Genomic DNA, 11,252 nt, shown 5'->3' on the forward strand with positions numbered 1-11,252 from the left:
CTTTTCTCTGTTGACTCGTGGTGTCCTCCCAAGCCTCGGGAAGGCTCCCCTGCCCCCCGAGCTGCTCCAGGGAAGAACAGCTCTCCATGAAACCTGAGCCCCTCACTCATAATTCATGGGCTTCCCATCTGACCAGCACTGAGGGAGCAGGGAAGGACAAATGCATCTCCCAGGATTTACTCCTGGTTTCATGACTTCCCTCCTTCACTGTCCTGCTTCTCCTGTGGGAGAGGACTTACTTAGAGCAAGGGTTTTACTTAACACTTAACAGGGGTTGTATTGACTGAAGGGAAGGGACCAAAGCAAACCAACCCCTATAGATTTTCATGGTCTGATTAACGTCTTCCCTGCTGGTTTCTTGTTTCTTGCACTAATTATTGATCATGATGGGCTCCCCCAAGGCAAACTGGCTGTGGAATGGGGGCAGATAGGATGCTTTTCTCGTCTATAAAACACCTGAGTGGCTCCTGCCCAAGCTCCATGGGCTGGAATGTCATTGTATGAGCCAAGCCCTTGGTTTGCAGTGGAGGCAGCACCTTCAGCAGCTCTCAGCTCCATCCTGGGGGATCCAGCCCCAGCTGTCCTTCGGGACAGGCAGCAGAGACCAAAGGGGAGCGTGGGGGGAAATCAGGGAGACAGAAAGCGATGAAACAGCCTGGGATTTGTCCAGGTGCTTGGGGTTGTCACCCCATCTCCTGCAGAACCGTGAGGGCCACTCGTGGCCAGGTCCTTGTGCCAGGTCCCCTCAAAGAGGGGCAGTGGGACCAGCCCTGGGAGGGGTCTTTGGGAGCTGGGCCAGACCCAGCTCCATGTCCAGCCCTCTCAGGGCAGTTTTCCACAGGGAGGTTTAGCCTTGGGAGCTGTGGCTGTGGCGGTGCCCTGGCTGTGCCAGCTCACGGTAAATATTCCCATGAGGAGCCGAGGTGACCTGTGGGACCATCACTAGCAGATCCTATATTTATCCTAATGCTGCCACATCTTTAAATAGCACACTTACACGGCAGGTCCCTGTTTAAAGAGCTCACCACTCTCACTTTTGCTGAGTGTGGTTCACTGAAGCAGTTTGAAAGGGAGCAGATCCTCCCTAAAGGCTGCTTTGATCCTCCATTTTTCTGACCAGCAGGAGTTGCCAGAGCCTCTCCCTTCTCTGCCCAGTCCTTGTTACACCTCTTCTGTAAACATTACTTCCTCTCTTTTTGTTTTCTTTAGCTTTCCCAAACCACCTCTCCTGCCATCTTTCAAAATCCTACTGAACCTCTTCCAAGCTCACAGAATCCCAGGATCACTGAGGTTGGAAAAGCCCTCCCAGCCCATGGATGCCCCCTGTGCCCAGCGCCCACCTTGTCCCCACTGACTGCCATGGCCAGGCCTGCCTCGGGCACCTCCAGGGCTGGGCACTCCAAACCTCCCTGGGCAGCCCCTGGCAGTGTTTGAATGTCCCCACTCTGCCCTTGCCTGCCAAGCACAAGGTCCCCCCTTCACTTTGGAGTGACTGACTTATTCCTGAAGATCCCTCAGGAATTAGGATTCACTGCTTTGGCTGGGGTGTCCTTCAGCCTTGCTGACACCTGTCTGCAATGAGAGTGAAAGGACACTGTAGCATCTTTTTTTTTTTTTTTTTAACCTTTTGTCGTCTCTTCACACTCCAACTCGTCTCCCACTGACTTGTCACGCTGCTGATGCATCTCTGGTGACAGGAGCACTTTGCAGGTGCCTCGGGCAGCTGCTGCCCCTGATGCTGTGCCCACTCCTGGGGAGCTGCTGGCCCGGATGGTGGAGAGCACAACCCAAGGACCAGCATCTCGTGCCTCCCAGTCTTCCTTTTTTATGTGCTTTTCTTTATTTTTTACTGGATTACATTTTAATGAGGACAGTGACACCAAACAACAGCTTTTCAACACCAGCCAAATACCATCCCTGGGATGGTGAACTAGAATTAAGGCTGTTTTGGGTGGTGAGCAGGGGGAGCAGCAGCTTTAAAACCATTTTTAGGTTTATTTTAAATAATGTGCCTTTACCTGGAGAAAGGAGGGAGGAAGAATCTTTATAAAGCCACCTGATGGAGGGAAAAATTTCCCCAGTGCATGAGCTCAGCTTTGCTTCCTCTGTATGTGGTTTGGGCTATGTGAGGGTCCCTTGGAATCATTAAGGTTGGAAAAGCCCTCTGAGGTCATCATGTCCAACCATTCCCCCAGCAGTGCCAAGGCCACGATGTCCCCAAGTGCCACATCCACCTGTTCACTGAACTCTTGCAGGGATGATGATGCCACCACTGCCCTGGGCACACTTTCCATGAGGAAATTCCTTCTGATGTCCAACTTGACCTCCCCTGGCACAGCCTGAGGCCGTTCCCTCTCCTCCTGTCCCTGTTCCCTGGGAGCAGAGCCCGACCCCCCCCCCCAGCTCCCCCCTCCTATCAGGGACTTTCAGAGAGCAAAAAGGTCCCCCCAGAGCCTCCTTTTGTCCAGCTCAGTCTTTGCCCAGCCCTGGAGCTGAGTTTTCCCCCTTGCTCCAGAGGAACACATGGTTTTGCTTAGCCCTGGGAAGGAATTCCAGCCCAGCGTCCTCAACGTGTGCGTGCCAAGGTAAGTAACCTCTGCTGTGAGCTCAGCAATCACAGCTCGTGGATATTTGTTTTCCTACGTATAGATTTACCAGCTGCTGCTCTCTGACAGCTCGGGATGTTTTCTCTTTCCCAGTCCAGACGTCACTGCCACGTTTCACTGGCTGGTTTGTCACCCCATGGGCATCCCACGAAGCTTCTCCTCCACCCGGGGCAGGATCCCCCAAGGAATCCCAATTCACCGTTCCTACCAAATCTACTGGGAGGGGAACAGGCACAAAGAGGTTTTTACACATCCAGCCACCAGAAAAGAACTTGCAGGAGTTCTTCATGCTCGAAATACCAGGGGATCCTGAAATCCAGGGATGGATATTTTATATTAACCTTTCTGAAATGTGCAGCTTGTGTTTGCTCAGAGAAATACATGTTTGCTCAGAGAAATACATGTTTGTTTAGAGAAATACACGTTTGTTTAGAGAAATACATGTTTGCTTAGAGAAACATACATTTGCTTAGAGAAATATATGTTTGCTTAGAGAAATATTTTTGCTTAGGGACCTGCATGTTTGGTTGGAGAAAACGAGGGAAAACCTGGCTGTAAATACATGTATTTTCTCTTGTGAGATGCCTGAATATCCCTTGGGATTCACTTGGGTTTGTTTTTGTTAACATGCTGAGGGAAAGCTTTGCTGGAGCTGTCACAACTGGATCTCGAATTTTCGCTGTTGGCAGGTGGACATTTGTGTTCCCAAAACTGTGGTAACTCCCAGAGGCTTCCTGGTTTGCTGTGTGTCACTGGGCCCTGCCAGTGGGTTGTGTAGCTTTATCTACACCAGCACCCATGGGTTAGACAGGCTGGATGAGGCCAACTGGCAGCTCTTTGTGCTGTTTGTGGTTCAAGCAACAATTCTCCATATGCCTTACACTGAAAAACTGTGCTTTGAGCCCCAGCTGTCACATTTACCCAGCCTGGGCAGGAGGTTCAGGTGTGGCAGGAACTCCTTGGTAAGGGATGAGGAAAGTTTTAACGTACCAAATAACTGTGTTTTGGCAGAACTGCCTTGGCAGCACTGACAGAAACAAGGGTTTGAGACCATTTGGTTGGCTTGGATGAGTTGCTCCTACAAATGGCAGTGATTGCAGATGCTGGCATTAAGAATTTGCTTCCTACCTGGTGTTTGAATCTCAGCCACGTGTGGAGGGAGCAGTGGAACTGATTGAGGCTGCAAACAGAGCCCTCCAAAGCTGAGAAATCTGCATGGGTTTTGTACCAGAAAGTGTATTTTCTGTGTATTTTCCTCATATTGTTTTCTCCACAAGCTGTCACTCCTTTTTGGTGCACAGGATGATAAAACAGGACTTGAAAAACTGGCCAAGCCTTACAAAGAAAGAGTTTAGTTCAGAGGGGTTTTTCCTTCCCAGGCTTCAAGTGGTCCTCCAACGACAGCAGTGATGATTCTTGGGATAGGTTGAGAAAATGCAATTTAAGTGCAATTTGGGAGTGTTATCACTGACCTTTATGGTGCAGAGAAAGCTGGGAGGCAGAAAGGAAGGCAAGTTTCTGGTTCCTTCTCCCCCAGGGAGCAGCTGGTGCTCCTGGGGAAGGGGCAGGAGGGAACGTTACACAAACCAGGACAAATGATAGAAACCCCCCTCAAAATAAACCTTGGAACAGAAATAGAGCCAAATCTCTTCTCAGCAAAGCCCTGTGGAAACAAGCAGGCAGGGGGGCTGGGGTTTGCCATCTGTGCCCAGGCTGTCCCTCCACCCGTGCCCCTTTGGGTGGGTGAGTTTGGCTGAGTTTGGGTGAGTTTGGGAGGATTTCTGGAGCTGCCTGCGCTCTGAGCCCACTCTGAGCTCTGTGTGGAGCACACTGAGGCTGCTCTCAGCTGAGCAGGTCTCCACAAACACTCGGGGCACAGAGCAGTGACCCAGCAACAGGCCCAGCCCTGGAACCTGCCGGGTAAAAATAGCCCTGCCGGGGTCTGGGAGATGAAAAGAGCCCCAGCACGTCCCCCAAACACAAACCCCTCTAATGAGGCCGAGGCACCGGGGCTGGACCAACAACTCTGGGAGATCTGGTGGCCAGGGCAGATGAATGGGGCGCTTGTGGAAGGGGGGCCGTGCCATTTGCACAAGGGGGAGGCGGCGCGGGGGGAAACAACGGTCAATGAAATCCTTTAAAAAGCTCTGTGGTCAATGAAATCCTTTAAAAAGCTCTGCTTTCCCAGGCCACGTTCAAGGTTTGAACTGCTGAGAACTCGATACCTCCACAGTCCAACTCACTCCATGACAGAAGTGCACACAGAAAGGGGGGGGGGAGGAAAAACTCGTTTGGCTTGATTTTCAGGTAAACTTAGACTTCTCCAGGAGCTTTTTTTCCTGGCTTTTCATAGGAGTGGAAAGCAGGTAATTTAACACATTGTTAGAGCTTCACAGCAGTGTCAGGGCCCCTCGTGATGAGAAAGACATTGCAGGGCTGGAGTGTGGCCAGGGAAGGGACCGGAGCTGGGAAGGGGCTGGAGCAGCAGGAGCAGCTGAGGGAGCTGGGGGGGCTCAGCCTGAAGAAAAGGAGGCTCAGGGGGGACCTTCTGGATCCCTAAAATTCCCTGACAGGAGGGGGGAACCGGGGGGGTTATTCTCTTCTCCCAGGTAACAAGTGACAGATGAGAGGAGATGGCCTCAAGTTGTGCCAGGGGAGGTTTAATTGGATAATGGAGAAAATTTCTTCCTGGAGAGGACCTGGAGATGACCCTGGAGAGGGTCATCAAGCGTTGAGCCTGTGGGTGAACAGGGCACTTGGATTCAAGGTGCCTTGAATTCCATAAACTGTTGTTGCCTGAGAAGAAGGGGAGGTTCAGGTTGGACATCAGGAGGAGTTTCCTCGTGGAAAGGGTGGTTACAGATCAAAACCTGCTGCTCAGGGAGGTGGTGGAGTCACCACCCCTGGAGGTGTTCAGGGAACACCTGGATGTGGCACTCAGAGCTCTGGGCTGGGTGACAAGGTGGGGATGGGGCAGGAGCTGGACTCAATGATCTCAGAGGTCTTTTCCAACCTTAATGATTCTGTGAAAGTGTGATTGGGCCCACAATGTTGTGTTCATGCCCAGATAAAATTCCTCCTTGCTGGAGCCAGGACTAGTGCAGATGTCACCCACTCGTTCTCGCAAGCGTGGAAGTTTCAGCTGCCACAACAGGCAGGTGGAATGAGTGAGAAACCCTCCCTGGAGAGCTGCCAGAGAGTTCTGCTGGGTTATTTCAGTGCTTGGACAAGCAGGAGTTTGGCTTTGGAAGGGCAGCACCACAGGAACATCCCTGATGCTGTAGGGACCGAGATTCACCCTGGGCTGAGATGGGCCCTGGCAGGTGCAGGTCTGCAACCATGGGGGGCAATCTGGGAATGACTGAGGCAGGAGGTGATGGGTTGAGGGGGGGACAGCCCTTCCCTGACCTTGCTCCAGTGAAAATCCAGGCCCATGGATCATAGGCTTAAATGAACCTGGTCTAGTGAACAGTTCCCTGCCCACAGCAGGGCATTGGGGTGAGATTGTCTGGAGGGTCCCTTCCAAGCCAGAGACCTTGAGCAGGGTGTGGGGGAGCAGGATCCAGCCCTGCCTCCCTCATCCCAGCCCTGCTGCTGTCAGCAGCTCCCGGGTTTTTATGAAGTGTTGGATCAGCTGGGTCAGGGCTCACCTGGGCTGTGGAAAATCCTGTTCCCTGCCAGGGCAGGGCCTGGGCTCTGAGTCAGCAAAACACTCCAGCATGTGCTCAAGCACCCCCAGCCCAGCAGAGAAGTTGAGCATCTGCTTGTTTTTAAGCTTGCACTTACATATTTGGGGGAGTGGAGTGGAATTTCTGTGGGATGGCTCCTGCTGCCTACCTGGAGCTCCAGGTGAGCCCTGCACACTCTGCCTTCAGCTCCAACACCTTTCAGGAAGGAAAACCAGTCCAAAACTGTAAATATGGGAATAAACATTCCCACCAGCCATTTGCTGTTAATTTACTGTTGAATCAATTCATTTTCATCCAGACCCACTGGAGCAGCTCTGAGCCTCTGAAGACCAGTGAATATTACACTTGATACCATAAGCAAAAGGATTGCAGGGCATGTTTTATTTCACCAAGAGCATTTAGTGCTTTGCCAAATTCTGTCTCTTGAGGGTCACTGCGAATGTGTTCTCCTTCTGCTTTTCATGCAGTGCTGCAAAGTGAGCTGTGGTTGTGCAACTGGGTAACTATTCCTGCAGTTTTAGCTTGGAGGTTTTTCTTTTTCAATGCAAACATATCGTTCAGTCTCACGGATTTATCTCCCCCTAAAAAAAAAAGAAGTGAATGAGGAACCTTCCTTCCTGTGCCTAAAGGGGCTCCAAGAGAGCTGGAGAGGGATGTTGGACAAGGGCCTGGAGTGACAGGACAAGGGAGAATGGCTTTAGGCTGGAGGAGGGTAAATTTAGATTGGATATTGGGAAGAAACTCTTCCCTGTGAGGGTGGAGAGGCACAGGTTGCCCAGAGAAGCTGTGGCTGCCCCATCCCTGGAAGAGTCCAAGGCCAGGTTGGACAGGGATTGGATCAACCTGGGCTGGTGGAAGGTGTCCCTGTCCATGGCATGGGGTGGGACTGGATGATCTTTGTGAAACAAAGCAGAGATTCTTTGACATCTTGATTTGAGAGGCTGCTCGTGGCTCACAGTTGCCTCCCACCTGTCACCATGGCCAGCTTGAAAACAGAAACCTCTTTTCCTGATCATCCTCTGCTATTTTCCTTCCTACCTGCAGGATCTGGTGCTGCAGGTGATCATTTCTCTGTGTGTCAGCAATGGACCAGTTGTTTCACAAGAGATACAAAGTGGTGAGCTCACCCAAATCAGTCAGATGAGCTGGGCTGTGCAAGGCTCTGTTAAATTAAATCAGGAAACAGCAAATGGACATGGCTTGATTTATATCTTCATTTACCTCTCCTTCTGCCCGATGCTGAGGGAAGGCCTCGGTAGGGATCGGCACCGTGCAGCTGCCTGCGAGCACTCGGGGTCTGTGCCGTGTTTGATTCCTTGCAGCTGCTCAGGCTTGGTTAATTATCTCCTTAAAAGAGGAATTCCTGTTTTAGGGGATGATTATAAGGCTGATGAGAACATGCAGGAGAGCACAAACCCAAATATTTAGGCAAACCCATGAAGTGCTTCCCAGAGGCGGCACCGCAGCTGCAGCTCGGGCCGAGCGCTCTTGCTTCTCCAGGTGACACGTTTTTCCCGAGGGATAAATTGCTGGGAGAGCCTGAAGTGAGCATCACTTTGTGCTTGCACAGTCAGCAGGCAGGGCAGGGCATGGGGAGGTTTGGCTCGTTCTCGCTCGGTTGTTGTCTGGGTGGCGGGTGAAGCCAAGCTTGTCATTCCTGCTGCCTTGGGGTCCCTTTGGAATCACGTGGGTCCTTACACAGCAGCTGGGCTGGGACAAGGGACACCTTTCTGGGTGCAGGGAGCTGGCACAGTCCCATGGAATCACACCCCCCGCCAGGCCAGAGCAGGTGCCAGCACAGCCCAGGCCCTCGGGATTTAATAAAGATCTGGAGTGTTGCTGCTGAAAAGCGTGAATCAGTGCAGTCTCTTGATCTCTGCCTCCCTCACAGCCCGTTCAGGCAGTAACAGGCACATGGAAGTGATTAACCCAGCCTCGTGCGAGTGGGTGCCGTTGGTTGGGAAACCCTCCCCACGGGCTTTGTCTCCCCAGCGCGAGGGGGACGTGTTTGGCACGTTGTCCCCAGCACTGCAGCTGTGGGGAGAGCACCAGCACCCTCCCTGCCCGCCCCCCCTGGACTGGGAATGGCTTGTTTTATCCTGGGAATAAATGCCTTTTTTTTTTTTAATTTGTGGCCTTAATAATCAAGATAAGCTCGTTCTTTGCCTGTGCTGAGCAGTCTTTGTGTTGCTTTTCCTTTGCCAGGCAGCTGCTGGGGTGGGTTTTGTCTTGGATATGTCCTTCTGACCCTCTGTGTCCCTGCCATCCATCAGCAAGTCCTGGTGGATCCATGGCAGGTGCCAAAGCTGAGGACAGAGGGGAAAATCGATTGAAATCTTAGGAAAACTTTCCCCATCCCTTAAGAAATCTCGTTTTCTCTGACAAACAGTTACTAGAAAGTTGGATCTCGGTTCCACGTTTTGTCCAGCTGGCAGCCAGTTCACAAAGCCATCCAAAAATTGTTTTGAAACCACGTTACTGACAACAGTAACCATTTAACACACCCAGTGAGCTAAAAGTTAATGCAAATGTTGCAGAAAATAAACGCAGAGCACGTGTACATTTTGTGAAAATTGAGGGAAATTAAGAGTCACGGAGTGCCTTGGGTTGGAGGGGAACTTAAAGGTCATCTTGTTCCACCCCCTGCCATGGGCAGGGACAGCTTCCACTAGAACAAGTTGCTCCAAGCCCCGTCCAACTTGGCCTTGTAAGGTTGAAAACAAGGTATGATGAAGAAGGTGAGAAATGCTGCTGGGGGCTCAGATGGATTTCACCCAGTTTCTAGTCCTGAATCAAAGACAAGGGTCTTTTTAACCCAAGCTGCCCCAAACCCTCGTCTGTTAAGGCCCTCTGAGGCTCAGCAGAGCCCCTGCAAGGGCTGCTGCTCTTCCTGGGTCCCCTGGGGTTGTTTGCATAACTTTGGCCGTGCTCTCTAGGTTTGGAGTGCTTGTTTTGATCTTTGTTTGAATAATACTTGGAGTGTTGATCCATGACGTGGTTTCCTACAGCCTCCTGAGAGGTACAGGGTAATAAAGAAAACATTGTTGGGTTTAGGGGGTTCTTCAATTAATTCTTTAATTTCTCTCGTTAGCCCAGCACTGCCAAGGCCACCACTAAACCATGTCCCCAAGTGCCACATCTACACATCTTTTAAATAGCCAAAGGGCATTTAGAGGAAGATGGACCATAACCTAAATGGTTGGGTTTGACTTCGTGGCTGGAGGTCTGGCAGCTTTTTGGCATTTCCCAAATCCCTCTGGGGATTTATGGGAAGAGCATCACTGAGCGGTTGGGACCTGGGGAAGATGATCTCAGTGTGCAAAGCTGGGGCCAAAACTAAACACAGAGACTGAAGCAAAGGGACTGGTGCTGGCAAACCAAGGTGCTGATGGTTTCCTTTCTAAGTCCTGGGCCTCTGGGAAATAAGGAAGCAGCTGAGAGTCCATAATCCTTAAAAAGGCAGGTAAGGAGTAGCAGAGGTTAAAGCACAGGGTGCCCTGAGCCCTCACACCTGTGCTCTCACCTGGTTCTGAGCTTGGGGAAACCCCCATTTCCTTGCAGTTTGGCCCAAAACACAGCTCTGCTCCCCTGGGGCTGTGCTGTGGGTTCCCTCCCTGGGGACACACCTGCTGAGCAGCACAAGGAATTCTGGCAGGGCCCGTGACATGGGAAAAGGAACTCACACAACTTCTCAGCACCGAGCAGGGACACACGTCACACCCCCAGCTACACGGCTGTGTGGGGACAAAGGGGGTCTCCCCACCTGAAAGCCCCTCTTTCCTGTCTGTTGGGCCACAGAAACCATGCAGCAGAAACACCTGCTGCTCCAGGGGCTGCTCCACAGGTTGACAGAAGAAGAAAGGAACAGTTCTAACACACAGACAACACACCCCAGCAGCACTTGGGTCACCACACGTGTTGAACTGCGATCTTGGTACAGAAGGAACCTTAAAATGTGCTGAAGTTGAAGAGATGTGCAGTGAAAATGCAAAGTAGAGGCAGCTGCTGTTCAGTGGCAGAGCAACACAGTGATGGGGGAACACCAGACTGAGTCGCTTGTGCCCAAAATCTGGAGAACAGGCACCCCAGGGGGGCATGAGCCCCCTTCTCCCACCTCCACCCACACCCAGCTGGCCCTGTGGTGCCCAGTTTAACTGCCCAGGGAAGTGGCTTTCTGCTCCTCTTGGACAGTTCTCTTCCCTCTTTGGCATGGCCACGGCTGGAAGCTGTGACGGATAAATGAGACTTGTCATCTGTTCCCCAGAGCCCTGCCCGGGTCCTGCACTGCTGGTGGTCCCCAAGAGCAATGACAGGGACCTCTGGTCTCCTCCTCTGGGCTTCTCCACATGACCTGCCCTCATCCAGAACGTACAGGAGTCTCTGCCTTTGAATATTCCCTCGGGATTGCCTGGAGGGGTCTTGTCCAAGGCAGACCCTCAGCTCGTTTCTCATCCAGCTGGAGCTGCTGTAAATGCAATGAGCCACAAAGATCCTTCTCAGGAATAACCAACACTCCCACTTGTGCATCAGTCCGAGATTCAGTCACTGTCCTTGCTCTGAGCAAGTGCTGGACTCCTTGGAATGAAGTGATCAGGGATTCTGGAAATTCAATTAATTCCCAAAGACATGCAGGGTCACAGAGCAGTTCCAAGACAAGGAGTTAAACTTGTTTCCTTTTCCTTTGTTTTTAAGCTCATTTTCATTGTGTCCAGAGCACAGCTGAGATAAGCTTTGCAGTAAACACACATTAGGACCAGATTCTGCAAGGAAACATGTTTTTGTCCCTTTTTTTTTTCTTTTTTTTTTTTTTTTTTTTTTTTTTTTTTTTTTTTTTTTTTTTTTTTTTTTTTTTTTTTTTTTTTTTTTTTTTTTTTTTTTTTTTTTTTTTTTTTTTTTTTTTTTTTTTTTTTTTTTTTTTTTTTTTTTTTTTTTTTTTTTTTTTTTTTTTTTTTTTTTT

At 50.8% G+C, this 11,252-nt stretch overlaps 1 long non-coding RNA gene across 1 annotated transcript in view; it reads right to left on the bottom strand.

Moving 5' to 3' along the window:
• Nucleotides 1-10,102: 10,102 nt before the first annotated feature.
• LOC114065154 overlaps nt 10,103-11,252 on the bottom strand; it is an 8,480-nt gene continuing 7,330 nt past the window's right edge. Inside the window, exon 3 of the long non-coding RNA XR_003572884.1 lies at nt 10,103-10,113. This is a non-coding gene — a long non-coding RNA (uncharacterized LOC114065154). The remainder of the gene's footprint in view (nt 10,114-11,252) is intronic.

Source organism: Empidonax traillii, unplaced genomic scaffold, assembly GCF_003031625.1.
Source record: "Empidonax traillii isolate 1590-97213 ecotype Southwest subspecies unplaced genomic scaffold, ASM303162v1 scaffold625:size414109, whole genome shotgun sequence".
In the NCBI taxonomy this organism is placed as follows: Eukaryota; Metazoa; Chordata; class Aves; order Passeriformes; family Tyrannidae; genus Empidonax; species Empidonax traillii.